Source organism: Pseudophryne corroboree, chromosome 3 (assembly GCF_028390025.1).
Source record: "Pseudophryne corroboree isolate aPseCor3 chromosome 3, aPseCor3.hap2, whole genome shotgun sequence".
Classification (NCBI taxonomy): Eukaryota; Metazoa; Chordata; class Amphibia; order Anura; family Myobatrachidae; genus Pseudophryne; species Pseudophryne corroboree.
In genome coordinates, this window is record NC_086446.1 from 586,740,702 (window position 1) to 586,766,970 (window position 26,269).

General features: G+C 48.1%; 1 protein-coding gene across 1 annotated transcript in view; it reads right to left on the reverse strand.

Moving 5' to 3' along the window:
• Positions 1 to 25,645, reverse strand: part of PALD1 (phosphatase domain containing paladin 1) — a 492,251-nt gene extending 466,606 nt beyond the window's left edge. The window contains exon 1 of the mRNA XM_063961440.1: positions 25,214 to 25,645. The gene's annotated coding sequence lies outside the window, so the exon portion shown is untranslated. The remainder of the gene's footprint in view (positions 1 to 25,213) is intronic.
• Between the last annotated feature and the right edge of the window lie 624 nt (positions 25,646 to 26,269).

Consider the following 26,269-nt stretch of genomic DNA (forward strand, 5'->3'; position numbering starts at 1 on the left):
CCCTAGGTCCCAGCAGGCAATTCAGGGGAGCGATGTCCCTCCAAAAATGGCCTCCGCCACCTCTAAAATACTTCAAAACTGTCTCCTCTGTGGCGGTGGACATTTTGGGAGGGACATTTTCAATAGTATTTCATGCCAGACTGCAGGAAATACTATGCAAACACTGGTCGCAGGTGACCCGTGTGATTGTATGGCTTGCCTGGCCCTAAAAATGGCCCTAGGAGAGGGCAGAGAGACTAATGGGGACTCGGAGTGCGGCTTGTATGTTTTTGGGGTTTAACATACAAGCCGCATTCTCTAATTGATGTTTAAAGATACCTTGATAGGATATATACAGCACACCAAATTGTGAGTTGGGGTACGCCACATTGAATTACCATTTCCACTCTGAGGAGATAAAAGATATCTTTATGAGTTTTCTACTCGTTCCCTGAGTGTGAGTGTTGGGGTACGCATCGGCTGTTTATCCATTGAAGTCCGTTTGAATTCTGTATATGTTCCACTACAAAGAAACCTTTATATGTTTAAAGTTCTCTACCCATGTGTGAGTGGGGTATGCCCTAATTTTATCCTAGTTTGTAAGAGACATCTTGCTTACTATACGAAATACTAGCAATACCTACTACACATTGGTTGTATTTTTGCTATTTCTTTATATGATCCATGCCTGGAGAGTGCATCAAAATTACAAGTTGAAATCTCCATCTGAAAATGTAAAGATACCCAGATAGGAGTCCCACAGTTCTTCAAATTGTGAGTTGCGGTACGCTATTTCAGGATTACCATTTTTCCTGAAGGAGAGAAAGATACCTTTACATGCTTGTTATCAGCTTATCGAGAGTGAGTGTTGGGGTACGCATCATTTGTCTCCTTAAGGAATCTACTACAAGCCACTCTTCTGTCTGACTGAGATCATGACATGTCACATTGGGTGTTATAAGAACATAAGAAGTTAACCCTATAAAGAAACCTTGATATGTTTAATATTCCCATTCTAAGTGTGAGTGGGGTACGCTTTGAATTTATCTCAGTCATCTACAGGCTTTTTATGAACTTTAATGAGTCTTGGCAATATTTACTACACATTGGTTGTTTTCTGCTATTTTGTCTTTCTATGATATCCATACTTGGTGATCCAATATCCAATTGATCCGAATCGGAGCTACATCTCAGAGAAAATAATCCTACATTCAATCTAAAAGGGATGTTATGGTGATATTGCATCTATTCTAGCGCTTGTGGTGTATGACAGTATTTCAAATTGCTGGTTTCTACTACTTATTAGAAGCAACTGTACCCATATCAATTGCTGCTTCTTCAAAATATTGGGCAGATTGTCTTAAACGGCTTAAATGATACTCTTGCTCCGTAGTAGGAGAAGAGATGTCATTCTCTAGTTCCTCTATCCATTCGCCCATTGCCTTTGCTACCCAGGCCGAAGCCATAGCAGGTCTTACCACTGCTCCTACTAGAGAAAATAAATTTCTCTGACGTCCTAGTGGATGCTGGGAACTCCGTAAGGACCATGGGGAATAGCGGCTCCGCAGGAGACTGGGCACATCTAAAGAAAGCTTTAGGATCACCTGGTGTGCACTGGCTCCTCCCCCTATGACCCTCCTCCAAGCCTCAGTTAGATTTCTGTGCCCGACGAGAAGGGTGCACACTAGGGGCTCTCCTGAGCTCTTTGTGAAAGTTTTAGTTTAGGTTTATTATTTTCAGTGAGACCTGCTGGCAACAGGCTCACTGCATCGAGGGACTAAGGGGAGAAGAAGCGAACTCACCTGCGTGCAGAGTGGATTGGGCTTCTTAGGCTACTGGACATTAGCTCCAGAGGGACGATCACAGGTTCAGCCTGGATGGGTCACCGGAGCCGCGCCGCCGTCCCCCTTACAGAGCCAGAAGAGCGAAGAGGTCCGGAAAAATCGGCGGCAGAAGACGATCCTGTCTTCAGATAAGGTAGCGCACAGCACCGCAGCTGTGCGCCATTGCTCTCAGCACACTTCACACTCCGGTCACTGAGGGTGCAGGGCGCTGGGGGGGGCAGCGCCCTGAGACGCAATAAATCGATAAAAAAACCTTATATGGCTAAAATAAATGCATCACATATAACTCCTGGGCTATATGGATGCATTTAACCCCTGCCAAAACATACAGAAAAAGGATGATAAGGACGCCGAGAAAGGGGCGGAGCCTATCTCCTAAGCACACTGGCGCCATTTTCCCTCACAGCTCAGTTGGAGGGAAGCTCCCTGGCTCTCCCCTGCAGTCACTACACTACAGAAAGGGGTTAAAAAAGAGAGGGGGGCACAAATTAGGCGCAGTATATAACAATACAGCAGCTATAAAGGGAAAAACACTTATATAAGGTTATCCCTGTATATATATAGCGCTCTGGTGTGTGCTGGCAAACTCTCCCTCTGTCTCCCCAAAGGGCTAGTGGGGTCCTGTCCTCTATCAGAGCATTCCCTGTGTGTGTGCTGTGTGTCGGTACGTTGGTGTCGACATGTATGAGGAGAAAAATGATAAGGAGACGGAGTAGAGTGTCTGAAATTGTGTTGTCACCCCCTAGGGGGTCGACACCTGAGTGGATGTACTGTTGAAATTGCGTGACAGTGTCAGCTTTGTATAAAAGACAGTGGTTGACATGAGACAGCCGGCTACTCAGCTTGTGCATGTCCAGACGTCTCATACAGGGGCCCTAAAGCGCCCGTTACCTCAGATACAGACGCCGACAGGGGTACTGACTCCTGGGTCGACGGTGAAGAGACAACCGTGATTTCCAATAGGGCCACACATTGCATGATTGAGGCAATGGAAAAAGTTTACACTTTTCTGATAATATGAATACCACCAAAAAAAGGGGTATTATGTTTGGTGAGGAAAAACTTCCTGTAGTTTTCCTGAATCTGAGAAATAAAATGAGGTGTGTGATGATGCGTGGGTTTCCCCCCGATAACAATTGATATTTTCTAAAAAGTTATTGGCAGTATACCTTTTCCCGCCAGAGGTTAGGGTGCGTTGGGAAACACCCCCTAGGGTGGATAAAGCGCTCACACGCTTGTAAAAACAAGGGCTCTACCCTCTCCTGAGATGGCCGCCCTTAAGGATCCTGCTGATAGAAAGCAGGAGCGTATCCTAAAATGTATTTACACACATACTGGTGTTATACTGCGACCAGCAATCGCCTCAGCCTGGATGTGCAGTGCTGGGTTGGCGTGGTCGGATTCCCTGACTGGAAATATGATATCCTAGATAAGGACAGTATATTATTGCCTATAGAGCAATTAAAAGATGCATTTCTATATATGCAGGATGCACAGCGGAATATTTGCCGACTGGCATCAAGTATAAGTGCGTTGTCCAATTATTCCAGTAAAGTGGTCAGGTGATGCGGATTCCAAACGGCATTTGGAAGTATTGCCTTAAAAGAGGGGATGTACCCCAGGTCGCCTCTCAAAATAAGACGCCGTATTATCAGGCGCAGTCCTGGTTGGCAAGCGGACAAAAGGGTTCCTCTTTTCTGCTCGTGACAGAGGGAGAGGAAAATGGCTGCAGAGATCAGCCAGTTCCAAGGAACAGAAACCCTTTTCCGCCGCTGCCAAGCCCTCAGTATGACGCTAGGGCTTTACAAATTCAGGCATGGTGGGGTCCCGTTCTCAATGAATTTCAGTGCGCAGTGGGCTCACTCGCAAGTAGACCCCTGGATCCTTCAGATAATATTTCAGGGGTACAAATTGGAATTCGAGACGTATTCCCCTCGCCGTTTCCAAAAGTCTGTTTTACCGACGTCTCCCGCTGACAGGGAGGCAATTTTGGAAGCCATTCACAAGCTGTATTCCCAGCAGGTGATAATCAAGGTACCCCTCCTGCAACAGGGAACGGGGTATTATTCCACACTATTGTGGTACCGAAGCCAGACGGCTCGGTGAGACCGATTTTAAAATCTAAAATCTAAAATCTTTGAACACTTGCATACAGAGGTTCAAATTCAAAATTGAGTCACTCAGAGCAGTGATTGCAAACCTGGAAGAAGGGGACTACATGATGTCTCGGGACATCAAGGAGGCTTACCTTCATGTCAAAATTTACCCTTCTCACCAAGGGTATTTCAGGTTATGGTACAGAACTGTATCAGTTCGGACGCTGCCGTAGGGATGGTCCACGGCACCCCGGGTCTTTACTGAAGTAATGACCGAAATGATGATATTCCTTCGAAGGAAGGGAATTTTAGTTATCCTTTACTTGGACGATTCCCTGATAAGGGTAAGATCCAGGGAACAGTTGGAGATTGGTGTAGCACTATATCAGGTAGTGTTGCGGCAGCACGATTGGATTTTCAATATTCCAAAAATCGCAGCTGGTTCCGACGACTTGTCTTCTGTTCCTAGGGATGATTCTGGACATAGTCCAGAAAGAAGGTGCTTCTCCCGGAGGAGAAAGCCAGGGAGTTATCCGAGCTAGTCAGGAACCTCCTAAAACCGAACCAAGTCTCAGTGCATCAATGCACAAGGGTTCTGGGTAAAAATGGTGGCTTCCTACGAAGCAATCCCATTCGGCAGATTCCACGCACAGTGGAACCTTCTGGACAAATGGTCCGGGTCGCATCTTCAGATGCTTCAGCGGATAACCCTGTCACCAGGGACAAGGGTATCCCTCCTGTGGTGGTTGCAGAGTGCTCATCTTCTAGAGGGCCGCAGATTCGGCATTCGGGACTGGGTCCTGGTGGCCACGGATGCCAGCCTGCGAGGCTGGGGAGCAGTCACACAGGGAAGGAATTTCCAGGGCTTATGGTCAAGCCTGGAGACATCTCTTCATAAAAACATTCTGGAACTAAGGGCCATTTACAATGCCCTAAGTCAAGCGAAACCCCTGCTTCAGGGTCAGGCGGTATTGATCCAATCGGACAACATCACGTCAGTCGCCCACGTAAACAGACAGGGCGGCACGAGAAGCAGGAGGGCAATGGCAGAAGCTGCAAGGATTTTCGCTGGGCGGAAAATCATGTGATAGCACTGTCAGCAGTGTTCATTCCGGGAGTGGACAACTGGGAAGCAGACTTCCTCAGCAGACACGACCTTCACCCGGGAGAGTGGGGACTTCACCCAGAAGTCTTCCACCTGATTGTAAACCGTTGGGAAAAACAAAAGGTGGACATAATGGCGTCCCGTCTAAACAAAAAACTAGACAAATATTGCGCCAGGTCAAGGGACCCTCAGGCAATAGCGGTGGACGCTCTGGTAACACCGTGGGTGTACCAGTCAGTGTATGGGTTCCCTCCTCTGCCCCTCATACCAAAAGTACTGAGAATCATAAGAAGGAGAGGAGTAAGAACTATACTCGTGGTTCCGGATTGGCCAAGAAGGACTTGGTATCCGGAACTTCAAGAGATGCTCACGGACGAACCGTGGCCTCTACCTCTAAGAAAGGACCTGCTCCAGCAAGGGCCTTGTCTGTTCCAAGACTTACCGCGGCTGCGTTTGACGGCATGGCGGTTGAACGCCGGATCCTGAAGATCCCTACCCTGGTCAAGGCCAGGAAAGACGTAACCGCAAAACATTATCACCGCATTTGGCGAAAATATGTTGCGTGGGGTGAGGCCAAGAAGGCCCCTACAGAGGAATTTCAACTGGGTCGTTTCCTCCATTTCCTGCAAACAGGACTGTCTATGGGCCTAAAATTAGGGTCCATTAAGGTTCAAATTTCGGCCCTGTCGATTTTCTTCCAAAAAGAACTGGCTTCAGTGCCTGAAGTTCAGACATTTGTAAAAGGGGTACTGCATATACAGTCTCCTTTTGTGCCTCCAGTGGCACCTTGGGGATCTCAATGTTGTGTTGAGTTTTCCTAAAGTCACATTGGTTTGAACCACTCACCACTGTGGACTTAAAATATCTCACATGGAAGTGACGAGTTAGCCCTGGTTTCGGCCAGGCGGGTGTCAGAATTGGCGGCTTTATCATATAAAAGCCCTTACTTAATAGTTCATTCTGAAAGGACAGAATTGAGGACTCGTCCTCAAATTTTCTACCTAAGGTGGTTTCTGCATTTCACATGAACCAACCTATTGTGGTACCTGCGGCTACTAAGGACTTGGAGGATTCCAAGTTGCTTGACGTGGTCAGGACCCTGAAAATACATGTTTCCAGGACGGCTGGAGTCAGAAAATCTGACTCGCTGTTTATCCTGTATGCACCCAACAAACTGGGTGCTTCTGCATCTAAGCAGACGATTGCTCGTTGGATTTGTAGTACAATTCAGCTTGCACATTCTGTGGCAGGCCTGCCACAGCCAAAAATCTTAAAATGCCCACTCCACAAGGAAGGTGGGCTCATCTTGGGCAGCTGCCCGAGGGGTCTCGGCTTTACAACTTTGCCGAGCAGTTACTTGGTCAGGAGCAAATACGTTTGTAAAATTCTACAAATTTGATATCTTGACTGAGGAGGACCTGGAGTTCTCTCATTCGGTGCTGCAGAGTCATCCGCACTCTCCCGCCCGTTTGGGAGCTTTGGTATAATCCCCATGGTCCTTACGGAGTTCCCAGCATCCACTAGGACGTCAGAGAAAATAAGAATTTACTTACCGATAATTCTATTTCTCGTAGTCCGTAGTGGATGCTGGGCGCCCATCCCAAGTGCGGATTGTCTGCAATACTGGTACATAATTATTGTTACCAAAAAATTCGGGTTATTGTTGTAGTGAGCCATCTTTTCTAGAGGCTCCTCTATTATCATGCTGTTAACTGGGTTCAGATCACAAGTTGTACAGTGTGATTGGTGTGGCTGGTATGAGTCTTACCCGGGATTCAAAATCCTTCCTTATTGTGTACGCTCGTCCGGGCACAGTATCCTAACTGAGGCTTGGAGGAGGGTCATAGGGGGAGGAGCCAGTGCACACCAGGTGATCCTAAAGCTTTCTTTAGATGTGCCCAGTCTCCTGCGGAGCCGCTATTCCCCATGGTCCTTACGGAGTTCCCAGCATCCACTACGGACTACGAGAAATAGAATTATCGGTAAGTAAATTCTTATTTTTTCAAAAAACTATCTACCCTTCTGTCTGTGACATCATTTAGCGAGGTAGATGACAGTGGTAAAGCAGATTTATGCACAAGTCGCAGAACATGTGCATCTACTTTTGGAGGAACTTCTCTTTTCGAACAATCCGCAGCTGGAAATGGATAATAAGAATTCCATCTTTTCGGAATCTTATATTTCTTACTGGGCGTCGCCCAAGACTCATCCATCATTTCTGTCAGCTCATCTGACGCTGGGAATTCAGTTTTCACTGATTTTGTTCGTTTAAACACAGGTGCTTTAGATTTTAACACTGACTTGGCTGGCTCTTCCAAAGAGAGAACAGCCTTCACAGCATTAATAAGTTCAACTACATCCTCTTAACTAAAACTCTGCTACTGATCATCATACAGAGTATTTGAATATACTGTATCATCATCTGTTGTATCATCTTGTGTAGTCTGCCACATAGACGTATCTGTCTTAGTCTTACCTGTCCCTTGGTTGCTTGTAGAGGCTACTGGAACCAAGCCATAGGAAGGGAGCTGCATGTATGGGTTAATAGTGTAATCTAACCCTTGAGGTGGTGCTACCGGAGTTAACCTGTCCGCTATTGAAGATAGAGTCTTTGCGAACATATTCCATGTTGGCTCTGTTGGTGGTTGAACCAACTCCTGTTTTTTATTTTGCTGAAAAGCAAAACAGTTCGCACACAAGCCCTCATAACTGACTAATTGGTCCATACCAATTAACCCTGTCTTACAAGGTAAGCATGTTAGGGATGTAGGAGCGCTTGATAAATTCTCCTCGTCACTTTTGCTGCTCACAGACATGGTAATAATCTGTTAATGACTAACAATTTGTGACTGAAAATCACCTATATATGAGTATATAGAAGTGAGATCAATCTGACCACAGTGCACCTGAATTGAGGGTCAGAACAGGACTGACATTACACAGAAAAGTCAGCACACATACTAGCAGTCAGTCACATGTTAAAGCATTAGACATTGGCCCTCATTCCGAGTTGTTCGCTCGGTAATTTTCTTCGCATCGCAGCGATTTTCTGCTAATTGCGCATGCGCAATGTTCGCACTGCGACTGCGCCAAGTAAATTTGCTATGCAGTTAGGTATTTTACTCACGGCATTACAAGGTTTTTTCTTCGTTCTGGTGATCGTAATGTGATTGCCAGGAAGTGGGTGTTTCTGGGCGGAAACTGGCCGTTTTATGGGTGTGTGTGAAAAAACGCTGCCGTTTCTGGGAAAAACGCGGGAGTGTCTGAAGAAACGGGGGAGTGTCTGGGCGAACGCTGGGAGTGTTTGTGACGTCAAACCAGGAATGAAACTGACTGAACTGATCGCAGTTGCCGAGTAAGTCTGGAGCTACTCAGAAACTGCTAAGAAGTGTCTATTCGCAATTCTGCTAATCTTTCGTTCGCAATTTTACTATGCTAAGATTCACTCCCAGTAGGCGGCGGCTTAGCGTGTGCAAAGCTGCTAAAAGCAGCTTGCGAGCGAACAACTCGGAATGACCACCATTGTCATATGAGAATGCAACCCCCATTACAACTTATGAATAAGTAGGAAAATTGTACTTCTGTTTTTAACTGGTTCTTTTTCAACATAACATGCAGAAAACACAGTAATACACAGATCTCATATGCAATATGTACTAAAAATTAACAATTAATTTCATACTAACAAGTAGAGAGAATTTTTAGTACTGTATACCCTTCCTCTGTAGAGCGGGATACAGGGAGACCCACCACACTTCCATATCCAAGCAAATTCGCTCGTAAGATGCTGAGTGGATTCAGACGCTACTGATGTATTATTTATTTATTTATTTATTAACAGTTTCTTATATAGCGCAGCATATTCCGTTGCGCTTTGATGTACACTACCGCTCCTGATAACGGACACAGTCGCTCACTGCGGACACGGACGCTCAGCGACTTCCACGTGTATGCAGAAGCTAAGGCCTGCGACTTGGTCTAGGCGGGATCTCTAGTGTACACAACCGCAGCGTCTAAGCTGCGACCGAGTACCCTCGTGGTAGCATCTGAGACGGAAGTGAGGTCATTCAGTTCATGGACGGGAGACGCGCGGAAACTGGTCATGAACTCGGAGGAGGGGCGGCCAGGAGAGCGTCTGAATCCCCCTGTTGACTTAAACTCTAAGGATCGCGGCCTCTACCTAGTCCTGGCGCCTATGATCCCTGGAGCGTAGCGCTGTCGCACTCGAGATGTTCGGCACATCAACACAGTGTTTGTAGTCTCCACCAATACAGTGTAGCTGTGTCCGGACCCCCCTAGTAAGGGGAAATCCATAGACTCACCTTCCCCCCATGCTCCGGCCACAGCCTGGTTACGTCTGCTGGACCTGCTAGAACATCCGACACAGACGCCCGTCGAGACAGCACTGTACCGCGAAGGTAAGCGTTGTTGCGACCCGGTGGGGAGTTGTTGGAGCGACTCTTTCTAGTATGCGTATAAGACGCTGTTAAGAAAAGTCGCTCAAAAAAATATAGTGAGTCTATAAAAATAAAATAATAAAAGCTTCAGGCTGCTTCTACAGCAGCCCTGTGACCATGCGGCTTCCTGCCGCACCAAGCAAAAAACTGATCTGACTGAGTCAGTGGGCGGGACTATATGGGGAAGCCCCGATGCATCCTGGGAGGCCAGAAAGCTCGTGTTGGTGCCATTTCCGCTGTCGCTCAACCATATCCCAATGTTATCCTGTGGATAATCCTGTGGACCGAGCCAGAGAAAAAAAAAATACTACACTATGTTTTGTTTTTCTTTTCTTTTTTAATTCGGGGACATTAAAAACAGAGAGGAGTGCCATTTCCATTGACTACTTTCTGACTGAGGGTCTACTCTAGCAACTCTCCTCAAATCAAACTAAGGGGTCTATTTACTAAGCCTTGGATGGAGATAAATTGCACTGTGATAAAGTACCAGCCAAACAGCTCCTAACTGTCAAACACATCCTGTGACATGGCAGTTAGAAGCTGATTGGCTGGTACTTTATCTCCATCCACTTTATGTCCATCCAAGGCTTGCTAAATAGAACCCTAAACAAGGCCTCTGAAGCAGCCCATAAAATGACAGTTATCAGCTGATTGGTTATAACTACAGCATCTCCCTCTAAGCTTTGATAAATGCCATATAAGAGAAACACAGTAGAAGAGTGGAACAGAATTATGCAGAAGCCGCCCCCTCCTCCCGCCTATTAGGACCAAATAATTCTAAGACTGATCTTAATTTAATACAGTTGGAGATTCACCCATCAAAATCAGTTTGTTGTGCCATGCGGTATGTCTAAAGGCCCATACACACTTGTCGATAAAATGAGTGAAGTCACTCATTTTCCCCCTCCCTGAGAGACGTCGCTCATTTTATCGGCAAGTGTGTATGACGCCAGCGGCGACCGATCGTCGCTGTCGGCAGTGCATGCATGCAGAATCTGGACTACCGTCCAGGACCTGCATGCACGGCTGGCGGAGGCGTGACGTCACTGAGCAATATGAGTGGTCATATCGCTCAGTGTGTACAGTCGGCCGCCGGCCAGCCGGCCCGGGAGGGGAAACATTAGACGACGTCGCTCATAGAGCGACATCGTCTAATGTGTACGGACTTAAAATCACTCCTGTAATGTTTCTTTAGCGTTTAAAGGTAAAATATTTATGAAACTTTTACATGTGCCAAAACATTTTGAAGTCAGTCCATATAAAATAGGTAAAACAATTTGCCTCTGAATAATGACAATGATGGGGGTCGGAGTAATCCATGACTGAAAAATATATGGTCAGCCATGCTCAATGGTGGAGCTAAACTTTCTGTCATTCAGGCACATTCAGCATGGTGCCCCTCCCTCCCTGCCACTGCCTTCCTTACACACGTATGTTCTTACAAGGTGTATAGCGTGCTGTGAATTCACTGAATTGGTATAATGATGTGGTCCGGTTAGCTGAATCAGTAAGAAATATTTTAAGTAATTTATAGTAAATATTTTGATGAGAGGAAGCATGTATTCAGCCAATGTATTATCAACATCTTCTATTGCACAGATTAAGTACATAGGGTCCGATTCAGATGTGGTCATTAACACAGTCGCAACTGTGACTTTTTTTTTAAGCAGCTGCCATGTAAAAATATGCAAATTTACAGCCATCCTGGGAATGTACTGAGACACCCACTGGTGGTCTCGCAGATTCAAGTAACTGCATACAAACACACAGCGGTGGTTGCAGATCTTTTGATAATCGACCATCTGAGTGGACCGTGGGAACTAAGGTCCTCATGCCGAGTTGTTCGCTCGCTAGCTGCTTTTAGCAGCATTGCACACGCTAAGCCGCCGCCCTCTGGGAGTGTATCTTAGCTTAGCAGAATAGTGAACGAAAGATTAGCAGAATTGCGAATAGAAATTTCTTAGCAGTTTCTGAGTAGCTCCAGACTTACTCGGCATCTGCGATCAGTTCAGTCAGTTTCGTTCCTGGTTTGACGTCACAAACACACCCAGCGTTCGCCCAGACACTCCCCCGTTTCTTCAGACACTCCCGCGTTTTTCCCAGAAACGCCAGCGTTTTTTCGTACACTCCCATAAAACGGCCAGTTTCCACCCAGAAACACCCACTTCCTGTCAATCACACTACGATCACCAGAACAATGAAAAATCCTTGTTATGCCGTGAGTAAAATACCTAACTTTTGTGTAAAATAACTAAGCGCATGCGCTCTGCGAACCTTGTGCATGCGCAGTAAGCGACTAATCGCAATATAGCGAAAATCAGCAACGAGCGAACAACTCGGAATGACCCCCTAAGATGTTACCGCTTTGTTTTGTGCACACGGGATCGCTGATGTAGGCAGATACACGCCCTGAAACCGGTCACAATACACCCATCACATTTGATCATAATTCAATCACTGTGCGTGCATGTTACTGCTGAGATGCATACTGCCGAGATGCACAGTGCGTGCGTATCACTGCTGAGACGCATACTGCCGAGATGCACAGTGCGTGCGTATCACTGCTGAGATGCATACTGCCGAGATGCACAGTGCGTGCATATCACTGCTGAGATGCATACTGCCGAGATGCACAGTGCGTGCGTATCACTGCTGAGATGCATACTGCCGAGGTGCACAGTGCGTGCGTATCACTGCTGAGATGCATACTGCCGAGATGCACAGTGCGTGCGCATCACTGCTGAGATGCATACTGCCGAGATGCACAGTGCGTGCGCATCACTGCTGAGATGCATACTGCCGAGATGCACAGTGCGTGCGCATCACTGCTGAGATGCATACTGCCGAGATGCACAGTGCGTGCGTATCACTGCTGAGATGCATACTGCCGAGATGCACAGTGCGTGCGTATCACTGCTGAGATGCATACTGCCGAGATGCACAGTGCGTGCGTATCACTGCTGAGATGCATACTGCCGAGATGCACAGTGCGTGCGTATCACTGCTGAGATGCATAAAGCCGAGATACACGATGCATGCGTATCATTGCCAAGATGCATACTGCCGAGATGCACGGTGCGTGCGTATCACTGCCGAGATGCATACTGCCGAGATGCACGGTGCGTACGTATCACTGCCGAGATGCATACTGCCGAGATGCACGGTACGTGCATATTATGATTCACTTTATCATAGCCACGCCCCCCGCTGTACAATGCTGGGGCAGCCGTAAAGTCAGGAACTATGTTCTAGAGTCAGAGTCTATCACTATCAGACTGAGTGAAGATATTGTTAACAGGTGAAGTCACTAACCGTGGGCAGGCTGTGGTTGCCAAATGTGCAGAGCTCTAGGCTTAGTGTATACTGACTTTTATTTGAGTCAGAGTCCAGGGCCTGCAGCCTGTCTCTCTCTGAGATGATGGAGCGTCCAGTGAAGCTCCTCAGCTGAATAACACTGCCCATCCCACTTTCTACCTCCTGCATATTGTGTGCAATTCCAGTGTGTCACCAGTCAGTGTATCAACAGACACACCGTGCAATATCAGGTCTCTGGACATCCAGAGTGTCACATATACTCCATCCAGCACTAAATGATCACACCCACTAAACCCATCCTCCATCGGATGCATCTGCCTGTGCTAACCATCAACCATCTTAATTCTTTAATAATCCTTTGAAAGATAAGAGTCCAAAAATTGCCCACTGAGGACAAATGGCACATACTTAATGAGGTGGAGTGCAGCGAGACGCTTGTTCTGCATCCCTCCCCTTTAGACTATAAGCTCTCATGAGCAGGGTGCTCTTCCCTTGCATGCGTTTTCTTCCCTCACTTATATCAGCATCTACTCACTGCTGTCTACAGGGCACCTAACACAGGGCCAGTTTAAGGGAGAGGGCCCGTGTGCAGGCTCTGTTCAGACTCCCTCCCCTCTGCCAGCACTGTAGATTCCAGCTTTGTGCAATTTTACCATTGATTTCTGTCTGCAGCGCCGTCCGCCACGGGGATAAATACTGTATAATTAAATGGGTACAGTGTATGCGGTGTACCCTGCACCCATTATAGATATACCAATGACCTAAACCTTGGGTTCTGCCACCCTTTTACTTATCTGATGATACAGCAATGTTTATAGTCCATGTACTGTACGTAAGTCACTTTTTTCTTTTCATTCTGTTTATGCACTTTGTAAGTGCTCTGAACCCCTTGTGGGTCCATATGAATAAAGAATAATAACAGAAATAACAAGCAAAAGTGGAGAATAAGGGATAGCACCACATACTGTACAGCTTCAGAGTTGTTGAACATGAGCCAACAGAAAGAGTCAGAAACCGACACACTTGGCACCAGAAATGAATGAAATGGAACAGTGGCACTGTTCCCTACAACACAAAGTTGATCCCATTACCACAGTTGCTGAACCAAAGTATAAAGCAAAGGCCACAATCTACTATCCCCAGTGCAAATCAGAGCCATTTTCGTGTGGTTTCCACCATAAAAACGAGTAGTCCATATTCTGTAGGCCATAGTATAATGCAAAGCACAAAGCCTCACAGTATAATTACATAGATGGAAACACATATTTAAGCAACAAAACATATTTCCATGTAGCAGTTAGTGGGCTGCTTCCTGTGAATCCCCTGGCTGCATTCCTGCAGTAACCCCTATCCTCCTCACCTCTGCTTACCCACAGACATACTGAACAACCTAGACAGAGACCTGGTGTTAGGAACAATCTGCAAAGAGACAAAATGGACATTTGCTAAGACTCCTAGGTCAATGGGACAGAACATACCTTGGTGGCTAGATCTCCTCTTACTGCTTGTTGTTGCACTGATTATTTAGCTATTCACAAAGTATCCAGCCATTAGTATCAGACTTTCCTCAGTTCACTGATAATCTGGCCTGTCACTCACCACAGCACTCTCAGGGTTGGCTGCAGCAGGACACCAAAATCCGGGGTAGAGAGGAAAGAGAAGACATAGCAACAGAAATCAAAATAAACACAAATAAGTTGGACCTCAACCCTATCAGCATGATCACAGAGCACCTACATAGTACCTGCAGGCTGAGGAGGCGCAGGGCCAGGAGAAAGTGTTAGACAGGGAGTCGGGTAGGGTGGGGGCTCCTGACAAGTGGGAGGAGCAGGACAAGAAAGTCAAACTTTAACTTAGTTATCCTACAGTACTTCACTGATGACCAATCACATCAAACGATGAAAATTGGTCTAGGTAAGAATTTCAAGACATTACTAGTATGCATGTGTATCTTGTGCTTGCCGATGAGTTGCATAAGATGGAGATCAGGTAAAGAATTATTATTTGGAACAAGATACACATTAGGATTATCATTTGTGATGAACTGCACAGTGACAGAGCCAGCTAAATGAGAAACCGGTATACAACCATTGGAAGATGTAAATGAAAAGTAACATTGCATTGACTTAAGAATCAATGGGCCTGATTCAGCAAAAAGGCAAGCAACTGGGCAAAACCATGTTGCACTGCAATTGGGGCAGATATTACATGTGCAGAGAGGTGGACCACACCAACTGCCACCCCAAATGCTGCCAAACATCAGTGGCCAGGACTCACTTCCCTTTTAGAATTTTGGACTGTGCTGCAGCCCCACCTCTGGGACTACCACCGGTGGGGCATGGTGACACTGAAATCTAAATTTCAGTGTAAAAATAAAGCTGTCTAACATTTGTAGGCTACATGCAAAAGCAGCCAGTATTTACTCTGCACAGATAAATGAATTGTGCAGGTATAACGCTTCCTGTTTCACCTCTTTACCACGGCGAAGCAGCAGCGTTGAGATGTAAAAACATCTCAGATGCCGAAGCGTGGGAGTGAAAACTCCCCCTTTCGGCTATTGCTGCCAGGTCAAGGCAACTGAGCATTCTTACATTGCCCTGCATATCGTTGACAGCACACATAATTACATTGATACCACTTCTCCCACATAATGGAGGATCATACATTTCTCCCAAAGTTACTTGATTTTTTTTGCTTTATTACAAATCTGAATCAGGCACTTTCCAGTGCTATTACATTAGGACCTACAGCAAGCAATGAAAAGGGAGGTAGTACTGTGTAGTACAGCTGCAGCAGAGAGAGCACACTGCACGCAGCATCACATGGTACTCAACCGTGGGTTGTGGGAGCAGTTGCAAAAATAAAGGAACATATAGGATGGAGCGCTAATGGGTGACATACACAGGGGGACACAGAGAAAGCCACATGGGTGAAAGAGACCAGTATCCATGTAGAGAGAGCGGTACAAATCACATGCAGGTGAGTGACAGAAAGACTGACAAAGTGGAACCAGTGGGGGTCATTCCGAGTTGTTCGCTCGCAAGGCGATTTTAGCAGTATTGCACACGCTAAGCCGCCGCCTACTGGGAGTGAATCTTAGCTTCTTAAAATTGCGAACGAAAGATTCGCAATATTGCGATTACACACCTCGTAGCAGTTTCAGAGTAGCTTCAGACTTACTCGGCATCTGCGATCAGTTCAGTGCTTATCGTTCCTGGTTTGACGTCACAAACACACCCAGCGTTCTCCCAGACACTCCTCCGTTTCTCCAGCCACTCCCGCGTTTTTTCCGGAAACGGTAGCGTTTTTTCCCACACGCCCATAAAACGGCCTGTTTCCGCCCAGTAACACCCATTTCCTGTCAATCACATTACGATCGCCAGAACGATGAAAAAGCCGTGAGTAAAATTCCTAACTGCATAGCAAATTTACTTGGCGCAGTCGCAGTGCGGACATTGCGCATTAAGCGGAAAATCGCTGCGATGCAAAGATTTTTACCGAGCGAACAACTCGGAATGAGGGCCAGTGTCCATTAATAAAAGGAAGCAGTGGCTCTCCCAAAAATCATGAGCAAAGATAGAACTTATCAATGATAAAGGAAACTCTTTGTTGGGGCGCTCTTTGTTCAGTTAAAACTTTACTTTTACTTAGTTAACATGACTCACAGACTTCACAGATGACACAGATGAAATAAACTTGTTACTGAGACAAATGGTTCCTATAAATAATAGTAGTGAAACCTTCAAAAATGTTACCTAGAAATGTTTGCAAATCTTCAATTATCACAATATATATCTCTTATATCCACCTAATGCAAGATAAAGGCCCAAATGTATTGAGCCTTCATGAGTGATAAAATCATTCATTTTCCTTACTGCCATGTTACAGGATGTGTTTGAAAAATGAGCTGATTTGTTGGTACTTTATCACTCTTCATCACTCTCCACTTTCTCACTTTTTAAGGCTTAATACTTTTGGCACAAAATTTAGTAAGTCTGGTAACTGTGGGGGTAATTCCAAGTTGATCGCAGCAGGATTTTTGATAGCAACTGGGCAAAACCATGTGCACTGCAGGGGAGGCAGATATAACATGTGCAGAAAGAGTTAGATTTGGGTGGGTTATAATGTTTCTGTGCAGGGTAAATACTGGCTGCTTTATTTTTACACTGCAAATTAGATTGCAGATTGAACACACCACACCCAAATCTAAAGGTGCATACACACGGAGCGATATAACTGAGCGATTTTGACTATATAGTCAAAATCGCTCAGAAAGTTAGTGCAGATCGCTCCGTGTGTACACAGCCAGCGATAGCGATGCGCGTCCCCGCTAGGTCGCTATCGCTGGGAAAAATAGTCAGTGCAGGCAAGTCAATTTTGACTATGTCGCTGCAAAAGTTAGGCAAAATCGCTAACACTTTAAGAGGCCAGCGATTTTGCCCAGCGATAGCGATGTGCAGGCGGCGGTGGTGCGGGCGGCGGCGGGTTGCGGTGGCGGTGTGGGCGACGGCGGGTTGCGGCGGCGGGTTGCGGTGTGGGCGGTGCGGGCGGCGGCGGTGCGGGCGGCGGCGGGTTGCGGCAGCGGTGCGGGCGGGGGAAATTTACCTTTCTATTGCAGAGTTTGGCAGCGGAGCGGTACCAGTTTCAAAAATGGCGCCTCAGCGTCATTTTTGAAATTCAAGATGGCCGCCGCGAGCCAATCACGGCTCGCCGCGTCATCGCCCCGCCCCCTCCCGCTGACTTATATAAGTCAGCGCGAGGCAGCGGCTGTCAGTCCGACGGCGGAGGAGGAGCGGAGAAGAGCTCCTGAAGACGCCGTGGAAGTCCTGGATGGGCGGCGGCTATGCAAAAGAGCTTAGCAGCCGCCGCCCACCAGGTGAAGATGCCGGAGCAAGACCACAGAAGCCCTGGGGAGGTGGCGCCCCCCCAGGTGAAGACGCCGGAAGCCCTGGGAAGGCGGCGGCCATGCAAAAGAGCTTAAAGGCTGCCGCCCCCAGGTGAAGACCCAGTTTAATAAAGGATTTTTAAAAGAATGTGTTGTGTTTTTTTTTTAATATTTTCTTTACAGGTGGACTACAGGTTCCAGCGGGCCCTTTATGTCCGGGCATGCTGGCACTTGTGGTTCTCCAAGTGCCAACATGCTGGGGCAGGCTTGCTGGGACCTGTAGGCCTCCTGTAAAGAACAATATTACTATTGAAAGGCTATCAGCCTCCCATCCACCGGGCCACGGATGGGGGGGACAGCCTCGGGCTTCACCCCTGGCCCTTGGGTGGCTGGAGGGGGGGGACTCCTTGATTTAAGGGGTCCTCACTCCTCCAGTGTACCCCGGCCAGGGGTGACTAGTTGGGGGGGGTAATGGCACGGCCGCAGGGACCAATATAAACGTGTCCCCCGGCTGTGGCATTATCTCCCTGGCTAGTGGAGCCCGGTGCTGGTTTGGAAAATACGGGGGACCCCTATGTCTTTTGTCCCCCGTATTTTTTAAACCAGGACCGGACGCAGAGCCCGGTGCTGGTTGTCTAAATATGGGGGAACCCTACTCATTTTTTCCTCTGTATTTTAACAACCAGGACTGGCTCAAAGAGCCCGAGGCTGGTTTTACATAGGAGGGGGGACCCCACGCAAATTTTTTTTTTAACTTTCAGCTATTTAAATACCAGCCACCCTGTAAAATCGTCCTATATATGACACTCATCCCCTTATTTAAATGAGATAGTCAAAATCTCCCATAGCCAAAATCTCTTGCATAGTTAGACAAAATCTCTGGTAAAGTTAGTCAAAATCTCCTACTGCCAGTTCAAGGGAAAAGTTAGTCAAAATCTCTCATAGCCAAAATCTCTCCGTGTGTATGCACCTTAACTCTCTCTGCACATGTTATATCTGCCTCCCCTGCAGTGCACATGGTTTTGCCCAGTTGCTATCAAAAATCCTGCTGCGATCAACTTGGAATTACCCCCTGTATCACTAACTTAGAATAATAAAAATAAGAAATGTACAATAAAGTACAAAAAAAAGCACAAATCAATTAAGTGTGAACTTGAAAAATATACACTGATTCTGGATTTTTCACATCAAAGGAAAGAGTGTCAGACCTCAAGAGAATGGGCACAATATAATGTAACCAACAGAATTCAAAATAAAATTGAACAATAGAAAAGAATAATATATATGCTCTGTACAGAGGGGGTCATTCAGATCTGATCGCTGCTGTGTATGCACTGCACTGCACTGGCGCGTTGCATGGCTGCAGCGGGCATCAGTGCCCTGCGACGGGCTGGCGCAAAGAATCCATTCACACGGGCGATCGCAAGGAGACTGACAGGAAGAGGATGTTTGTGATCAGAGTACAAATGAGAATAAGTGGGAATAATACTGAAACAATCAAACATATGTAATTTCAAAACCACAGTGAAATATTAAAAACAGATGTAATTAGTAGTATTAATACCCAGTATGCTGTACCAATGCCAGTAAGTAGGTATTACTACAATAACATATCATGCAAATGCTGGTAGTATTATATTAAAAAAACCTTACAGATATGCTTGACTTCTGCTGTTAACCATCTTATCATCAGGACAGCGGATGGCTTATGAGTGAGGGTGCAGAGCTGGGGCCTGGTTACAGAGCACAGAGTGAGGGTGCAGAGCTGGGGCCCGGTTACAGAGCACAGAGTGAGGGTGCAGAGCTGGGGCCCGGTTACAGAGCATAGAGTGAGGGTGCAGAGCTGGGGCCCGTTACAGAGCACAGAGTGAGGGTGCAGGGCTGGGGCCCGGTTACAGAGCACAGAGTGAGGGTGCAGAGCTGGGGCCCAGTTACAGAGCACAGAGTGAGGGTGCAGAGCTGGGGCCAGGTTACAGAGCACAGAGCGAGGGTGCAGAGCTGGGGCCCAGTTACAGAGCACAGAGTGAGGGTACAGAGCTGGGGCCCGGTTACAGAGGTTACAGAGCACAGAGTGAGGGTGCGGAGCTGGGGCCCAGTTACAGAGCACAAAGTGAGGGTGCAGAGCTGGGGCCCGGTTACAAAGCACAGAGTGAGGGTGCAGAGCTGGCGCCCGGTTACAGAGGTTACAGAGCACAGAGTGAGGGTGCAGAGCTGGTGCCCGGTTACCGAGCACAGAGTGAGGGTACAGAGTTGGGCCCGGTTACAGAGTAACAAAGCACAGAGTGAGGGTGCAGAGCTGGTGCCCGGTTACAGAGCACAGAGTGAGGGTGCAGAGCTGGTGCCCGGTTACCGAGCACAGAGTGAGGGTACAGAGTTGGGCCCAGTTACAGAGTAACAAAGCACAGAGTGAGGGTGCAGAGCTGGTGCCCGGTTACAGAGCACAGGGTGAGGGTGCAGAGCTGGAGCCGGGTTACAAAGCACAGAGTGAGGGTGCAGAGCTGGGGCCCAGTTACAGAGCACAGAGTGAGGGTGCAGAGCTGGTGCCCGGTTACCGAGCACAGAGTGAAGGTACAGAGTTGGACCCGGTTACAGAGTAACAAAGCACAGAGTGAGGGTACAGAGCTGGGGCCCACTTACAGAGCACAAAGTGAGGGTGCAGAGCTGGGGCCCGGTTACAAAGCACAGAGTGAGGGTGCAGAGCTGGCGCCCGGTTACAGATGTTACAGAGCACAGAGTGAGGGTGCAGAGCTGGTGCCCGGTTCCCGAGCACAGAGTGAGGGTACAGAGTTGGGCCCGGTTACAGAGTAACAAAGCACAGAGTGAGGGTGCAGAGCTGGTGCCCGGTTACAGAGCACAGAGTGAGGGTTTACAGAGCTGGGGCCCGGTTACAGAGCACAGGGTGAGGGTGCAGAGCTGGTGCCCGGTTACAGAGCACAGAGTGAGGGTGCAGAGCTGGGGCCCGGTTACAGAGCACAGAGTGAGGGTGCAGAGCTGGTGCCCGGTTACAGAGCACAGAGTGAGGGTGCAGAGCTGGGGCCCGGTTACAGAGCACAGGGTGAGGGTGCAGAGCTGGAGCCGGGTTACAAAGCACAGAGTGAGGGTGCAGAGCTGGGGCCCAGTTACAGAGCACAGAGTGAGGGTGCAGAGCTGGAGCCGGGTTACAAAGCACAGAGTGAGGGTGCAGAGCTGGGGCCCGGTTACAGAGCACAGAGTGAGGGTGCAGAGCTGGGGCCCAGTTACAGAGCACAGAGTGAGGGTGCAGAGCTGGTGCCCGGTTACCGAGCACAGAGTGAGGGTACAGAGTTGGGCCCGGTTACAGAGTAACAAAGCACAGAGTGAGGGCGTACTTGCCTACTTTTGAAAACTAGTTTCAGGGAGATTGCAAGTCGTAGCAGAATGTGCGGTGTGCCGTTGAGGGGGCGTGTCATGTACCACCCAAAGTGTGTATCTAGCTCCACCAATGGACTGGTGAGGTTACTTAATTTTATTTAAAAATCATCCTTTGCTCCCTCCTGTAATGACCCTGGTAACTTCATACACAGTAAATGAGAACTTGCATATACAACTGTACAAATGACATTCATTTTAAGATGGGCCACTGTGAGCTTGGCTTCATTTGTACAGTAACCCAAGACCCAAATTCTGGCAGATGAAAGGGAAATAAATTGGTGCTGAGTGTCACAGGCATTCAGAGCTGGCCTTAGGCATAGGCAAACTAGGCAAATGCCTAGGGCATTTGGTATGCTTAGGGGCACCAGCAGCTTCTGCTGATTAAAATGATATGTGGCATGCCTATATTCTGTGTGTGACTGCGGCTGTATCTGCATACGAAATGCCACGTTGCCGTGTATTCCTGGAAATCACTGTAATGTAGCATTTCATATGCAGATACAGCCACAGTCACACACAGAAATATAGGCATGCTGCATATCATTTTAATCAGCAGAAGCTGCTTGTGCACCCTAGCCACATGGTAATGCACCCTAGCCACATAGTAATGCATTTTCATAAACAAAAGGCGCCCGACGTTAGCAGAGCTGCCAGCTGACTCATGCCAGGCATCTCCTGCAAGAACTAGTGGCGGTGCTAGGGGGCACCAGCCAAAATCTTGCCTAGGGCATCATATTGGTTAGGGCCGGCTCTGCAGGCATTGCCTGCCCCCAGATAGAGCACTCACTGATAGCCATGGATGACTGTCAGTGAGTGCCCTTTCAGAGTGCAGCTAATACCTGTGACACTCAGCACCCAGTCTCTTCCCATTCTCCTGCCCAGCCACTACGGATCCTATTATGCAGTTCTGGTTTACTTAATTCCCTTACATTCTAACAGACCACTGTGGGGGGAGAAGAGGCCACCACTGCGGCTCACACTGCCACCAAGCACACTAGCCTCCGCTTATGCTACACACTAGAAGATATGAAATAATTCCAGGCACACAGCAATATATACTTATACAGCAGCTGCTTGAAAGGGTGGCAGCCCTAATAAATGGTAACAACAAAACAAAGAATTTAAGCATCGCTGACATTTGCATTAGAACCCAGTAAAACAAATTCAGCTCTATTATTATAAGTAGATATAGCAATTTATTTACACATCGAAACAACTTAAATGTATTAAACGGTTGTAAACCGCTGGTACCTGAACAATAAAAAAATTGAAAAAGTTACAATGCAACATGTAACATATTTCCATCCATCAATATAGTTGTATGCTACATGGTTGCAACCAACTAACACATTTGTGACCACTGCAAATATAGAATGTCTAATCTGGTTCACGTGAATAAAAAAAGTGTCTTTGAAAGTCCAACCAATATTCCGGATAAGTAGGACTATATAAGAAAGAGTACAGTACACAATTAGAGAAGAGAGCTGTGACCCTTATCCAATGAAGAATTCTCCTTAAAAATAGTAATTAGCCAAAAGCACTGCACATTAATTTCATTAGTCTACAAAGCTGTGGCCGGGTTGGATACGGGATCCCGACAGTCATTATCCTTACACATTTTGGTACTGTAACCCTTACCCTCCCCCTAAACTATCCCTCCCACAGCCTGACCCTAACCTCCCTCTCCTACAGCCTAACCCTCCCCATCCACACCCTAACCCTCCCCCTAGTGCCTAACCCTAACTCTTCCCTCCCACAGCCTAACACTAACCCTCCCGTCCCACACCCTTCCATCCAACTGTCCCCCAGCTTAACCCCTAACAGCCTAACCTTAACCCCTCCTTCTTCCCACAGCCTGACCCTATTACACCCCCCCCCCCCCTTCCCTGCAGTCTCACCCTAAACCTAATGCCAACTGGCGGAATGTGTCGGGATGCCACTGTCAGTATTGTGACCATTGGCATCCTGACTGTTGGGATGCGGACTACATCCCCTCTGGGTTGGTATCATGTGACCGGTGTTTGGGAGACTGACGGTCACCATACCGACCCTGGGATCCCGGCAATCAGATGCCCGGTGGGGGGGCCAGTGCAACGAAGACCCTTGTGGGCTCAGTGGCAAACTTTACTCACCACAGTTCTATTCCCACTCTATGGGTGCCATGGACACCCACCAGTGGGAATAGTCCGTTAGTCAGCATGCCGACTGTTGGGATTGTGATAGGGACGGAACGTAGGTGCCGGTATTGTGATCGGTGGGCTGGAGACCAGCGGTCACATAACTACATCCCTCCCTCTAAGAGCGGAGTTAGAGCCTACAATGGCAATGATTTTGGTTTGTGCCTCTCTGAACGTGCATTGCTAGGCGGCCACCGCTACCCACAACCCGCGGTGGTCGGCATTTAAGTGACATGACATCATGTGTCAGGATGTCCCCCGTACAGGTCCCGCCTCCGGCATTTCAGGCCTCATGCATGCACAGTCCAGATTCTCACGGATGACAGTGAAAAAGCGGGAGGACAAGTAAGATTTGTGGGGCAGCGGGAGGCTATATTAAAAACTGGGAGCCTCCTGCTGAATGTTGGAGGGAAGGCAAGCCTGGGATAGCAGCAGAGTGTGGAGAGTGCCGGCCCTGCCTACAGGGTCTGTAAATCAAATAAACACTTTCCACTATGCAGGGCCGGCAAGAGAAATTCTGGGGCCCAGTACGCTCATATCTCGGGGGGACCCCAACTTGACCCCGCCACTATGTGTGTGTGTGTGTGTGTGTGTGTGTGTGTGTGTGTGTGTGTGTGTGTGTGTGTGTGTAATACCCTGTTTGCTGTTGAGGTATTATAAATGTGGTGTTAGCAAATTGATATAAAACTGTTAAAAAAAAAACCCTTAAGTTAATAATTTATTTGTTAATGGGTGCCCCTCCTTGCGCGGTGTATTAAAGATGTATGTTGCCCTCACAGAGGGAAGTTATAGTTAATTAATAATCTCCCTCACAGAGGTAAAATAAAAGATAAAAAGAGGACAGGATCGACCATTAGAGAGACTTTCTGAGAGGACAGTGAAGCGCGGAGGTGCTGCACTGCCGGTGAGATACAGTCCGGCTATCATACCCCTTAACACTAAGTATATTTAAGTACCGAATTCTTCATAAAACCGCCGGTGATCTCCGCTGTCCGTGCAGTGTGGGTCTGGTGACGCTGACTTCCATCTGCAGCTCCGGGAAGGAGGCGGCCTTGGCTGTTACAACGGGGCAGAGTAGGACCATCCTCCCCTGTCAGGCACTGTGAAACCCAGTTAGAGTAGAGTCGCCCCTGGGAAGCAGCTCCGAGTTGAGTGGCAGGAGCGGGCGGAGTCTTTAGAACATGGATCAGATCAGTTGATGGGGTAACCGGGGGAGGTGATGGGGTACACTGGCCGGATTGATATATTTCTTTCTTTATAGCCTATTGTGCCGTGCTGGACTGGCTGCCGGCGTGGTCAGATTATCACACTGCAGCAATGTTTTGTGCATGCCCACCTGAACCTCGGGGTCCTCCTTAACTTCAGAGCCTGGGACTGGTGTACCCTTTGTACCCCCCTGTCGCTGGACCTGCCGGTATGTGCTGTGTAAATTACTTAGTGCCCCATCCTGTGTCAGGAATGTCTAACTTCAAGGACACAATTAGGGAGCTGGGTAGATTTCAGACCTAACACATAAGGGGGTATCCAATTAGCCATGTCAATGACCGCAGGTAGCTGTATCGCTGGGTGCTATCCTATTAGCCCCAATGCGGCGCGCTCCTCCCCCTGATGCCGGCACTTATCGCTCATTACGCTTCGGATGCCTCAGCCACCTGAAGCAAAAACCGTGATAAGCGGCTGACGGAGCCGCGATAACACATGGGATCGGGTACTTATCGGGGATAAGTACCCGATCCCATGTGTAATCGCGGCTCCGTCGGGGATCCCATGTGTTTTTGCACGATTGGGTCAAAAATTGCAATATCCAGCTGTTTCGATCCTGTAAAGCCACCTAATTGGATACCTCCCATAGTGTCAATTTAAAGAAAAATAACAGGCCCATAGTAACAAAATGATGATGCTTTGTAGCTTGTCATGCTAATACAGTATATTGGTTTGAAGATGGTGAGCACAGAGAGCTCTTACCTGCAGGAGCTCTGTGCTGGATCCTCTCATACTGTAGTTCTGGGTGGAGGGGAGGAAATCGCGGGACGCGGGAGGGGCGGAGCCTGTGAGATGGGCGGAGCCTCGGCTTTCTGCTGCTGCTGTACCAGGAAGAAAATGTTTTCCTGCCTCTGAGGGGAAGAAAGGGATCGAGGGAGGGGGCGGGGCCCAGGTAAAATAAATATATTTCCGTATTTGATGAGGGGCATGAAGGTGAGACCGAGCCAGGGGGATGGGCACGGAAGGGCTTTGAGACTGCTGTTATCCATCACAGCAGCTCCCTGCATTGCTAAGCCCCCACCCCTTCGGGTCTCACACAGTGCAGCTCCCGGTCTCTGGCCGAAGCTTCTGCTCCTCTATCCCACACTGTGGCTGGCTGCAGTGAAGATCCTCCGCTCACACTGCCTCTTCAGGAAAGTTAGTCACCGTTGACGTCAGTGGCGTCTCCCGTCCCGTGCAGGCGTCCCGGCATTTTTGGACTCGCGCATGCGCAGTTCATATTTTCGGCAGGACCTGTAAAATCCGGGAGGCACCGCAGGGTTTGCGGGGCAGCGGGAGGGTTAATTAAAAAACGGGAGCCTCCCGCTAAATGCGGGAGGGTAGGCAAGCCTGAGTGAGGGTACAGAGCTGGTGCCCGGTTACAGAGCACAGAGTAAGGATTTACAGAGCTGGGGCCCGGTTACAGAGCACAGGGTGAGGGTGCAGAGCTGGAGCCGGGTTACAAAGCACAGAGCATACCTCCCAACATGACCCTCTCCAGGAGGGACACAATGCTCTCCTTCTGGACTTTTCTCCTAATTTATTATTGCCGGCACCTGTATTGAACAGGTTAATGGATAAGAAAGGTGTTTCAGCACAGGTGATGGCAATCATAGAGTAAGAGGGAAGTCCAGGAGCAGAGCATTCTGTCCCTCCTGGAGAGGGTCATGTTGGGAGGTATGCACAGAGTGAGGGTGCAGAGCTGGGGCCCGGTTACAGAGCACAGGGTGAGGGTGCAGAGCTGGAGCCGGGTTACAAAGCACAGAGTGAGGGTGCAGA